Genomic DNA, 13,846 nt, shown 5'->3' with positions numbered 1-13,846 from the left:
GTAAGAGATTGTCTCATGTATGACGCGAGTATACCTTAATAATATATTCCGGCTTCTAATGTTTTTTTTTTGCGTTTAATGTTAATTTTGCATTGGATACAACGATTCCATTGATTGAGTTTTGGGACGGCAAATTTAAATTAAAAATGAGCAGCCGTTGCACTGTATCAAAAACAAGATCAAAAACAGTAATTGACGCAATATTCCAAAGATATATTGACTATATTAAGACCAAAGTAATTATTTCATACTTTAGTTACCATAAGCCTCTTGTATAATTGTCTGTATAATAATCTATGTAATATATAGGAATAAAATGGAAAATAATTATCAAACTTTGTATCACTATGATCATTACTACAACCTACAATTATTCTCTTCCCGAAATTTTACATTCGTCTCATTATCTGGAAGCCAAATTTTTTAAAGGTTTCTTTCTCACTTCATTCACGTGTGAACACGCGTTTTTTTTCTTATAATTAACTTCTTTATTAATAATTAATTGTTTATCAATTAAAAGTTATGTATTTGTTCTTGCAGGAACCGCTTCAATATTATTCTATGAATATGACTATTCATATGAATAATGCTTTAATAATTTAAATTATTTACTTAATGAAAATCTGAAACAAAAATCTATCGTCTAAGTTTCGAATATTGTTGACATATTTGAAAAAATCAAAAATGTCTAAAATCATACCTCTCAGAACATGTATCACACCCAAATAAAATTTGAAAAACAAAATTTTATGAACGTTGCGGGACGCGAACGCACGACCGCGTTCCGTGCCGGTGCTCTAACCAACTGAACCAACCGTTCGAGTACCGCCTCGTTATAAAATTCTGTCTGCTTTGTTCAACTCTCAGGTTATTTGTGTATTAATCCTAGAAGTGAGGGTTATCACTTTAAAAATATAACATATTGTTTAGATTTACAAGAGCGACATCTCAAGTCAATTTCCTAATATGCAAATATTGGGGTTGAGCAGGTAACTGTAAAGTAGATTCTGTAGATGAAGCCACAACCTGAGAGTTGAACAAAGCAAACAGAATTTTATAACGAGGCGGTACTCGAACGGTTGGCTCAGTTGGTTAGATCACCTGCACGGAACGCCGGAAGTCGTGAGTTCGAGTCCCGCATCGTTCATAAAATTTGGTTTTTCAAATTTTATTTGTGTATTAATCCTAGAAGTGAGGGTTATCACTTTAAAAACATAACAAATTGTTATGTATCACACAGTAACAATCATAATAATATGACCTGCCAAGAATGTCTCGCAAAGCATTATTATTCTGTTAGTTAAGTGCTAAGCGGAAACAAACATAATCTTATGCTAATTCTACATAAAAGGCCTGTTTTATCGATACATCTAATGGTACATCACTAGGGTTTTTGCATACAGAACACGTTTTGAGACTGTATATTATATAGGTTTTTTAGAATGTTTGTCTTTTTCTGTCGTCAGTTTTTTATTAAAATGAATAGGAATGGCTTATATAATATTTTACACGTCATAACAACCTCTAATAAGGAAATACTATGCATACTGGTCATAACTAGTTCAACTACTACGACAAACACTTATCTGTACGTGATGTCTAGATTAAAGTAGGTTGAGAAATTCGTTTATTTATAATTTATAATAGGTTATATTAACAAATTCAGAAGAAACTTCAAATTTTACGAAGCAATCATTTTTCATTATAAAAACACACTAAAAGGCATAAAAGATAGTTATTTTCTCAAAATTGATTCCTTTAGAATTTTTTTTTGATGTCAGTTCAAACAGTACCACCACTCCTGGTAGATATAAAGAGATAAATTTAAATTCTGCTATTATTTTTTAATAATTGTCTGTTTGTCTGTCCGTTTAGAACTGGGAACGGGTAGATTGATTTCGATTAAAATTACTATACGGAGAATAGTTTGGTTTTAATGAACTTTAATGAGATTTATAATATTATCATCAATGACATTACACACACACAAAACATTGAATATTTTTCTATTGAGGAAACTATGTATAATAATATTTCTATTATTAAATTTATAGAGCGACTTCTTTAGCTTCAAAGCTTTACAACCAAACAGAACCAATGAACGCGTTAGTTTCACTAAACTATTGGCCGCCTCGTTGTGGCCTTAAAAGGAAACCATGTCTAGAGATTGTCTATCTTTGAAGTCTTTTTGTATTAGTATTTTGTTTTTTATGTGTTAGGATATCTATCATGTATCCCTCATCAGGTTAGTTTTTATGTGAAGCTACTTCTGAATATCATAAAAAGTATCCCCTGCCTTGTCCAGGCGTGCAGGACGAGCGCAAATTCGTAGTGCTAGATGGGACGCTAACTTAACACACTGAACCTGATGAAGAACCTGCGATTGATGATCTGAACACGAACACCAATTAAGCTTGAGTTAAGCCACGGCCAAGCCAGTCTCACGGAAGTTTTAATAAATTAGTCATAACGATGTATTGTAATCCAAATTGAATATTCAGCTGCAAAAGAAACCCCACGTATACTAACATGGCAAATCAAATAAAAACATGTAATAAGTTTTTGTCAAATGAATAGATATTTCAATGAGGCGCCAGGATTTTACCTCCGGATTTTAAGCTACGTCATAATCCACGTTTGTTTCATGAATTTTTATACTAACGTTCTCCGGGCTATAAAAATGGATATAGGGTACATTTTATAAGTAAATTAGGAGTTCCCGAGGGAGACGGATACAAATTCTAGATCGGAAACACGTGGTACGATTGACGGCGAAATACAAGTACTTTATTTCATTTCTTTGCGTTTACTCAACTTAAGGCGACACTAAATGCCAGCGACCTTGAGCGATATGAGTTTACGGATGCCGGCCCGCCATCTATGTAACAAAGCCAATATTTTCAAAATTCTTGCGTGGAAAACAGTTTATATGCTGACAATCCTCGTTATTCACTACTAATCTGAATAAATTAACCTACACAAAAAAATACAAGCTATAAGAATAACTTTTCTGATAGAAGTACCAAAAAAATGCGTCTCGCCATGCCAAAAAATTTGTTTAACTTCAAAGAAAAGTGGTAGTTTAAAAAAGCTCGGCAGTGTTAACTATAACCAACAGCAAGCATAAGCAACCTACAAATAAGACTTAAGGATATATGTAACAGGATTAAGTAGTGTTCATAGCTCGAAATGCTATACTTTCACCACAAAACTTGTCTAAAAACACCATGTTTGCGTGTTTTCTGCTTACTCTTCGCCTTAACCTACTGACATATATTTTATACAATTAACTAGCTGACCCGACAGACGTTGTCTTGTAGAAAAGAATACTATTTTATAGGAACTTGCCAATAATACTTCAAAACATCAAGAGTTATTTCGTAAGAAATGCTCCCTGTTGTTATAATGAAATTGTTTCACAGTGGAACTGTCACACGGTGTGTCACTAAATTCTCTCATAGAAAATATGTCCATACAAAACAAATATTGAAAATAAAAATAATTATGGGTCCAAATCGAAATAAAAACTATTCTATCTCTCAAGTTGAACTAAACTGCACTCCATGAAGTAATCCCCATTCAAATATGTTCATTAGTTTAGGCGTCCATCGCGGACAAACAACGTGCCACGTAAGTTATATATATTAAGATTACATTGTTATTATAAGTTTAAGTCAGTAAAATAAAAATATGCAATTAGATCAATAACCTAGTATACCAGACGCTGAAACTAGTCAAGAAATGAAGAACTCAATAATAAACAATGAATTATTTTGTTTTTGTGTTTTTTTTTAATTCTTAGTAAGTACTTTTATGACTATTTACAGATGCTTTTTGTAAGTAAAAAAAAATTATTTCCATTTTTTACATAAAATTCGAGGACAATCAAAATCATCTACTGATGTTTTTAAATTGTTTAGATTGGAAAGAGCCACATCTCAAGTCAATTTCCTAATGGATCCTGTAGATAGAGCCACAAGCTGAGAGTTGAATAAGATTTAACAAAATTTACGACCCATTCGTACTTGGATGGTTGGCTCAGTTGATAGCAGCGCTCGGATGGACCCCGAAAGGTCACGGGTTCAAGTCCCGCAACGTGAGGATTATCACTTTAAAATTTGGAAATTTTATTTACTGAAATGTCCAAAATTAGTCAAAACTATACTACTTAAGACTATATATAAGCTACTAAAACATAAGAAACCTTCTCAACTTCAATCAAAGAAAATGTACTAGATATCTCACTGTCCCAACTGAGACTAAGTAACTACAACCTGACTAACAGCCAAATAAATACTCCTAATAAAGAAAATCTCCAACACAAACATGTGGACGAACCACGGCCAACGTACGAAAGCCCTAACATGCATCAGTGTGCTTTTAATAGCTTCGAAAATAGCCTCCATAACAATAACACAGTGACAGAAAAGTGTCAGAGGCAAGCTTTCTTTCAATATCCCTTTCTGATTTTACAATATTGAATATTTCATTAAAAAGAGCGCAAAAAAAGAATGCTCGGACAGTTTCTTGCGCCGCTTCTTTTGCATCGGAGCACCATTTATTTCTAAAGCGCGAAAAGAATTCTAAAGAAATGAATTTTTAGAAAATAAATGCCATTTATGCCTATAAGTTACTTCTAAACTTTTGTGAGTATTTTCCAGTTGTTCATACGATACGATTAATCTTATTTTTAGTCAATATTATTATAAATCCATTAATATTTACTTCACTCAGTAGCCAGTTAGCTAGTTATTTACTTCATCGTTATTTGTTGTTATAATTTAAAAAATATAAACCGTCAATTCAAAATGACAAAAATAAACTGATGTAGAAGTTACTGTTACATAACATATATTTTTTGAGAAAAAATTACAAAAGTCATTCCACGAAAATAACAAATTATTGGCATATTTCGTACAATTCACAATTTCATTAAGGCGACACTAAATGCCAGCGACCTTGAGCGTTATGAGTTCACGGCTCCTATGTAACAAAGCCAATATTTTCAAAATTCTTGGGTTGAAAATATAACATTTTAACAGGCGCAAACTGCTTAATTGCTTACAATTCTCATTATTGACTATTCATCTGAATAAATGTACCTACATAAAAAAGAAAAATCTATAAGAACAACTTTTATGATAGTAGTATACTAAACAAATGCATGATGCCGAGAAAAAACTTGTTTAAATGCAAAGAAAACTGGTAGTTCTAGTAATAGCTCTGGAGTGCTAAATTTAACCAACAATGAGCATTAGCAACCTACAAGTAAGACTTAAGGGTATGTGTAACAGGATAAAGTAGTGTTCATAGCTCCAAATCCTATATCTTCACCACAAAACTTGTCTAAAAACACCTTGTGCAAACAAGTTTTCGGTTTACCCTTCGCCTTAATACATCGGTAGTTCCTGAGTCTCCTCGTGCTATTCAACACATCACATCTACTATCATACCTCATCACTGGTAGGATTCGTACTTGATCACACTTTTATTATTTAGTATTATATTCGTAATTTTAGGCAAGATTTTTGTAAGTTTGTTATGCGATAAATATGTAATTTTACATTACTGTACAAAAAATATTATCTGCATATTTACAAAGTCTTAGGCATTCTAGATCTAAACAATTTGTTATTATTCTATTTTTCTAGATATGACCATTTTTAGTTACCAAAAACTATTGGTATATAGAATTCTTTATTGGGATTCAGACCAGTATAATACTCATTACATTTATCGACTATTTATTACAACAGTGACATTATATACATTTTATATTATGTCAAAATGAATTATTCCTAGTTTATTCACTCGCTATTTGCACAGTTACTTCATGGTTATCACTTTCGTTTTCAAAGACCTAAAGAAACTATGCACACAATGCAATCTCAGTTATAAGATTAATACAGAGAGTCCTTATTTGGATGTAGACCAGTTTTCTTCCGGTTCATTGCAACAGTGAAATGACCCTATTAAAAATCCTGTTAGTACAATGCAATTGCACGATTTGACGACGATTATTAATAAAATGAAAATTTTTATTCTGAGTGATAATTATCGACAATTTGTATAGTTAAGGTATTCTATACAATACGAAGGCTATATAATATAGAATATTTGGAACGTGCAGGCAATGTTTCTTGTTCCGTTTCTTCTCTTTGAGATTGTCATGTTCTGAAGTCATGGTAGTGCTTTAAGTAATTATGTATATAACACGTTTATTATCCCCAAAATTAGATGTTAAGGAGTAATTAATTTAGTTGAATATTTTTTTAGTTTCTAACACCAATGATACAGTCAATTATAGTAAGCATAATTTTTTTATGAAAATAAGGAACGAGATGAGCAGGACGTTCAGCTGATGGTAATTGATACGCCCTGCCCATTTCAAAGCAGTGCCGCTCAGGATTCTTGAAAAACCCCAAAAATTCTGTAGGGCACTAGAACTGCGCTCGTTACCTTGAGACATATTAAGATGTTAAGTCTTATTTGCCCAGAAATTTCACTAAATACGACGCCCTTCAGACCGAAACACAGTAATGCTTACACATTACTGCTTCACGCCAGAAGTAGGCGCCGTTGGCACCCATAATCTAGCCGCAAAATTGTGCAAAGGAGCCCCCCACTGGGCCTTATAGGCTATAGTATTTAGTAAATTATTTAACTTATACCTAATGTTATTTTCGCCCTCTGGCAAGCTTTATAGGGCAAGGTTTATCACTTTCACTAAAGTCAATGTATTAAATTTAAAATAAAGCTTTAACATTTAAAATGCTATATTTTAAAACTTTACTACATATCAGTTCAGATGTGAATACATGCCGCCTTATTTAAAAAATATTATAATAAACAACAACTGATTCCCCTGTGGGACGCATTTCTCGTCGCTATATTGGCTATACAAGAAAAGTCCAAAAATCAACATTAATTTTGATAGTATTAACAACTTTAAATTCAAGCTAATTAAGTGTGACCTATTTACAGCCTCAGAATGTAATACTTAGGTAGTCTTATGTAACACATTGGCTAGAATATTGCATTCGAAGAACTGTAATTAATATAAATAACGCGTTATTTACTAATTTTAATCAATACTATTCTTTATTTCTCCTTACTAATTATTTTAGTAACACAAAGCATGCTGTGATTACCTTTAATTGTAAGAAAAGTTACATTTTATAATTTAATTCAATGGAATTATTAACACATAAAAGAAATAAATAAACACTTTCCTAAACGCCTAAGTGATGCCCCATACCGGGCTAAACACATGCCGGGGTCACCGCGCACTCACACCTATGTCATGGGTAACACAACAGACTTGACTAACTTTCCCGAGGAGTTGGAATGTCAGGATAAGCCAACAAATATACAGCCAGAATAGACGTTGTTTAACAGGAAATAGTATTTTCTTTCGTTAACGCGAGTGTTACACATTTAAATAAAACACTTTTAAAGGATTAAAACGCGTGTAATTGTAACTGTTTTTACATTCGATTTTTGCGTAAAAGTTACATTTTTATTTACTGAAAGGTCCCCCTGAAAACGAGATCTGGAAAGGTCTTGAAACGTCGGGTTAGCATAAAATAGTCTGTGATTTTGTCTGTGACCTTTACCCATACTTATACCGTCAGAGTAATGATTAATTCAAATTCAGAATATCGTCACAAATTAAAAAAAAAACATTATACTTTAGCAAACTTCTAACTGGTGCAATTAATAATACGTCCGTGTATAATTTCGGTGTTTTATTCAAATTATAAATTAACGTGGATAATTGTGTATTTCTATTAAATAATTGGGTATAAGATCTCATGATTAATTCTCACAGTTAACATATTATAATACTGGATATACAGGGTGTAATTGTTAAGTGTGATTATAGCTGATATCAATCAATTTTTATATGAAAATAAGGGACGAGACGAGCAGGACGTTCAGCTGATGGTAATTGATACGCCCGGCCTATTACAATGCAGTGCCGCTCAAGATGATTGAAAAACCCAAAAATTCTGAGCAGCACTACAACTGCTCTCGTCACCTTCAGACATAAGATGTCAAATCTCACTTTCCCAGTAATTTCACTAGCCTACGGCGCCCTTCAGTATGAAACACAGTAATGCGTACACATTACTGCCTCACGGCAGATATACTCGTAGGCGTCGTTGTGGTACCCACAATCTAGCCGGCATCCGGTGCAAAGGAGACTCCCATTAGTAATTTTAACTTTAAACTGATATAGAAAGTACGTGTCCTAATCAATAAAAAGACATTAATAACTTTAAAAAAAACCAGAAGTATCCATAGTTTTGGTATTAAACACTACATTTAGTATGGGATTAGTAGAAAGGTCATTATCGCACAACAAGTAGGTACCTACGTCACTTCGAACCTCTGCTTTACATACAAAACTGTGGACACACACACATACTCACGTCTGGCTCCCGTCGGGGTAGGCAAAGACAATAGAACGCCACTTGCTTCTATCCTAACAAACCTCACGCGCTTCCTCTACATTCATTGCTCTTTTCATTCATGCTCGCAGATTGCGGGTGCTTCGCATCTTTCCATTTCTCAAATGTCCCCAATTTGATCGACAAATGTTCTACGAAGTTTCCCGCGACCGAGTTGCCCACACACACTTGCCTTATATATTTGATAAGTCATTCTTTCTTCAATCATTCGCTCCACGTGTCCAAGCCATTTCAGCATTCCTTTCTCAGTCCTTGTCACAACATCTTCTTTCAGACCACAGCGTGCTCTTATCATTAGGACTTCAATCAGTCTCACACTACTCATACTACGCGGTGATCGCATCTCAACTGCGTTAATACTGCATTTATCCTTCTTCTGCCATACCCAACTGTCACCTCCGTACATTAACTTGGCTACAAGCACTCCATTATGGACAGCCATTCGCGCCGTCTTTTGGCACAGTCTGGCCGTTCATAAAGATAGTTTTATTACTTTGTAAGGTTAATAAACAGTTTCCTTTCATATCAGTACTAAGCCAAAATAACCTTAAAATAAGGGAACAAAAACCTTTCTACTAATCTCTTACTAAATGTATGAGAGTCTTTTATATATTTGATATATACACACTGTGTCAGGGATTCAGGAAAGGATGTAGGTTGAACTTTATCCCGAAATTGTTAAGATTTCCCAAGGAATATGTATTTTCTTCTTCGTTGTTACACTCTTGACAGAGCGGTCTTGGTCATCACTAAGTGAAATCTTTTGGGGCAGATGTGATTCGCCCCACCACGATTCGCCACTTTTTCCTTCTGGCCGACAGTCTGGTGCACTCATTCAATGGACCGCCCACTGACAGACTTAATTTGGTCGGTCCATCGCATGGGCGACCTGCACGTAATACGTATTTACAACGGTCGAAATCGCGGGGATTAGCTTGTATAATATATAGCTGCCTACATCTATGACGAAACAAGGCAGCTGTGAAACCGGACTGGTTTGATAAGAGTTCACAACAAAGATTAAACAAAGTACAAGGAACGATCAAATAACTTGTTTATTCAAATTTAATTATATCCTATTTCATTGCCCAACGTTTTATGTTTACGTTGTTGAATTATAAATAGGTTTTCTAATTTTAGTTTACTCACAACAGAATTAAGATAATCTTGTATTTACATATTATGTTGACACTTTATTTTAGTTACTTTAGTTATTTTCATTGTATTATGTCCAATAGTATATTGCTATGGGGCAATGCTGCCGATATAAACAAATTTAAAAATTCAAGTAAACGAAAACTTACTAGCTTAGCTTACTCAAAAATAACGGATTACTCAGATGATAATAATGCTTGGGAATTAACTTGTTTAACTCTCTAACTCTGTTTTAATGAATAAAAGATATTTTGACTATTTTATTAAAACCATTTTGTTGCAGAACCGGGCTATTCACGCTATTTATAATCCTAAATAATCATTCAGAGCAAAATTAAAAGAAATAGATATATCTCAACTGTTGTCTTTCAATATATTCTTGATAATGTTATACATATATGTTACAAAGGCATTATAAGTGAATTTGCTAGAAACTGTCATAAACATAACGTTAACATAAGCTTATTATGTCTACTACTCCGCTTGGTCGAGTTAGTAAGTCTTTTGTGGGGCGATGTTTATATTTTTACAATAAGATCCCAGAAAATGTTCAGAACAAATGTATTGTGAAATTCAAAAGATTTTTTAAAAAACGTTTGAGTGGTAAAGGTGGCTATTGCAGAAATGAAATTCTTAATGCTACCACAGATAGGGAATGGAACGACCGCGTGTGATATTAGATTGTAACCATATTTTTAGGAAAAAAGAAGCCCGCTGAGATTTTTGCGCCCGTTCTTCTCATGTCTGGGGCATAGTTTTAGGAATGGGTGGTGGTTCTTGACTTTCAATAAGTGATATCATATCCTATTTTGAATAAAAAATATATTACAAATTGATATAAATCAATGTGCATTTAAAGCTATTCTTGAATTACGAATCGGACACGTAATTTGTTATTTAGATATAGGGATTATTTCCTTTAAAAACGCACCTATATTCAAAAGACAATGTCGGTGTGTGTATGTTTGTTCACCTTCAACTCGAGAAAGATTCGCCCTATTTAAAAGACGACATGAACCCTCCGACGAACTTAGTTACTTTAGTGCTGGATAGATGGCGCAGGTGGCAGAGATGTTTATCTTTTGAAATTTTGTGTAAATGCATGTGTCACCATTGGAACACCGATTCCAGCGAATACTCCCAAGGAAGTGCCTCTCTCTCCCGAAGAGAAGGTTGCCTTCGATGAAGGCTTAGAGGGCACTTGCCAGTAAGTCCCACATAACAATTCACCAGCTCTCTCCCGTAGTTATCCCGGAGGGTAGACCTTTCCCTTTGTCTGGGCGCAAAAAAAAAATGGAACACCAACTAATATGGTGACGCAGGTAAGTACGGACGAAGCCGCGGGTAGCAGCTAGTTAATTATATAAAACATCAGAAACACTTTTATTTACTTAGAGTCTGTCAATGACCTGTTTCATCAAATGTTATCATATAAAAATATACTACTTATATAAGAGTTTCATTGCAAAAAAAATTTAATCTATTTCTTTACACATTACCGGTTTGGCTCGCAAATATTATTATAATATATTGATCGCAATAAAATGATATCAACCTTGGAGCTTATTAAATATCTGGTTATTTATTGCTTGAGATCACTAAGCCTAAGCGAAACCAGTTATCCAAAATTCTTGCATATTAAACGTATTTTCGACGTTTTTACATTTTTTTCTGATTTTTACTACAATTTCGGCAGTTGAACCTGTGGGAGGCACAGGATGCCGGCTAGATTATGGGTACCACAATGGCGCCTATTTCTGCCATGAAGCAGTAATGTGTGAACATTACTGTATTTCGATATGAAGGGTACCGTCGCTAGTGAAATTACTGGGCAAATGAGACTTAACATCCTATGTCTCATGATGACCAGCGCAGTTGTAGTACCCCTCAGAATTTTCGGAGTTTTTCATAAAAAGGCATAAAAGGCATTTATTTTCTCAAAATTGATTCGTTTAGAATTATTTTTGATGTCATTTCTAATAATTACTAGACACTACTACCGCTTCGGAAACAAATGGCGCTCTGAGAGAGAAGAAGCGGCGCAAGAAATTCTCCCAGCATTCTTTTTTTTGCGCTCTTTTCAATAAAAATATACAATATTGTACAGTCATTTCTATCGCTAAAATTAAATCATAATCTAGTCCCAGGCTGGCCGATCATTTAGATATTCAGTTCAAGAATACTGAGCGGCACTGTGTTGTAATTGTCAGGGCATTACAACTACCATCAGCTGAACTTCCTGTTTGTCTCGTCCCTTATTGTCATAAAAAAACATTTTGGTGTGCAACCCTAATAATTTATTTAAGCTCCGTTATCCATAAAAAGGGCTACCTGTTAGTAGAAGTTTCAACGATATTAATCCAGCAATTTCATCTCGAGGATAGCAAGAAAGGCTGTTTAAGCGATGACGACTTGAGCATGACGAACTATGTTATAAATAATAATTATTAGTCTGTATAATCTGGAAAGCGAAGCCAAACTCTCTTCAATAACTGGAGTGGACATAAATACAGCACGGCAATACTTCAAGCTCTAAAAATCTACTCCACATATGGAGTATTGCATCGCAGAGCTGCTTGATTTGTTGGAGATCCAGTGCTTTGGATCTAAAGGCTAGATCACTTGGTGTTGCGGAGTGACTTCATTGTGTATCTTCTACCGCATACATCGTGGGGAGTTTTATTAAATAAAATTGATCACTTAGCGTGAACGTCCCCCTATCGCATATAAAAAGTTATAAGTACTTACATAAAAAGTCGCATCGATAAAACAAAGTACGTTCAATTATGATAATATAATTGGTTAGCTGATGCTATCAGCATATCTGTCATTTGTCAATAAATTATAAATGTTAATAATTATATTTAATATTTAGATTTATTAACCCGTTAAATTATATTTTATTATAATGTTATCTACTTAAATTAAGTATGATTATATATATATCTAAATATTAATCATAAGAATTACATCTTTAAATTTAAATTTTTATTTTCAACATATGTCATAGTCGTGGTCAGGCTAAGTAACATTAATTGGCCTGACTAAGGCTGACCTGTATCAAATCAAATCAAATCAAAATCAGTTTATTCACGTAGGTCACGGAAATGACACTTATGAATGTCAATAAAAAAATCTTATTGAATCTACCGCTACCGCTACTTCTTCTCATTAGCTCAACCCTTTAGGGTTGAGCTAATGAGAAGAAGTAGCAAGAAACTCAATGCCACTCTTTTATATCAAGATTTACGTTTAAGTACATCGATTTACAAATCATTTCAAATTACAATATAATATGTAAAATGTAAAGTGATGCAACAGACACAATCAAACGTCAAATAGTCGATGTCTTACACGAGTAAGTCAAAAAATTAAATGTTTAAATTAATACAAAAGTTATTGTGTACAGTAGCTGCATCATCCACATACACCATAAATAAATAAAGGTATTCTGTGAGCATTTTATAAGCGATTATAAATAAATAAATATGTTTATATCCATACATATATAAACACACAATAACTTTTAAGAATCTGAAACCGAGTCTCCGGCAACAGGATCATCCTGCCACCACACGCAGCGGCCGTTCACGAGCATGACGCATGAGCCAGCCATCGCCTCCGTCAACCATATTTTAGGGAAGGGGACGACCCGTCCCATGTCGCCACCGTATCAACAATAATACATTTCCGTTCCGGGAAACTCTGATTTTGGCACTCGCGCAACGTTCTGTCAATGCGTATTATTTTACGTGCAGCAATAGATTTCCTATAATTAGGATAATTTGAGTGAATGTATCAGAAAGCTATTGAAACAAGCTATAAGACCATGCAAAATTAACCATCTTATAAACAAAATAAGGTTCAGAACTTGTTGTGGGAGTAGGGTGCCGAACGACACACTCGGTTTTGGTGTATCAGAAAAATCTAGTGCCCTGGGGCACTGCCGTTTTGGGAAGGTTAATATTTTTTTTTAAATATAGCTTTAAGCATTGTAACGTTGTAAACAAATAATTCAATACTTGCATAAATTCAATAAAAGACCTTTAATATTATTATCAAGCCAAATCCTTCAAAGTTCTCGCTTATTTCACTCATTCTTTCAAGGACTTCAAATTACGCTGTTTCGTTGGCTGAGGCTTTTATTTGACTCGTTATTTTTTTAATTGGGGATATAAGGTGCTCTAACAAAAGCTTAACCCTCCCCAAGCTTTTAT

General features: G+C 34.0%; 1 protein-coding gene across 1 annotated transcript in view; it reads right to left on the bottom strand.

Annotated features, from left to right (window-relative positions):
• Positions 1-13,846, bottom strand: part of LOC126976957 (nose resistant to fluoxetine protein 6-like) — a 69,285-nt gene that overhangs the window by 46,822 nt on the left and 8,617 nt on the right. The gene's annotated exons all lie outside the window — the stretch shown is intronic.

This window comes from Leptidea sinapis, chromosome 43 (assembly GCF_905404315.1).
Source record: "Leptidea sinapis chromosome 43, ilLepSina1.1, whole genome shotgun sequence".
NCBI classification, from domain to species: domain Eukaryota; kingdom Metazoa; phylum Arthropoda; class Insecta; order Lepidoptera; family Pieridae; genus Leptidea; species Leptidea sinapis.
The sequence above is the reverse complement of the archived record's forward strand: the minus strand, read 5'-3'. Positions and strand labels throughout refer to the sequence as shown.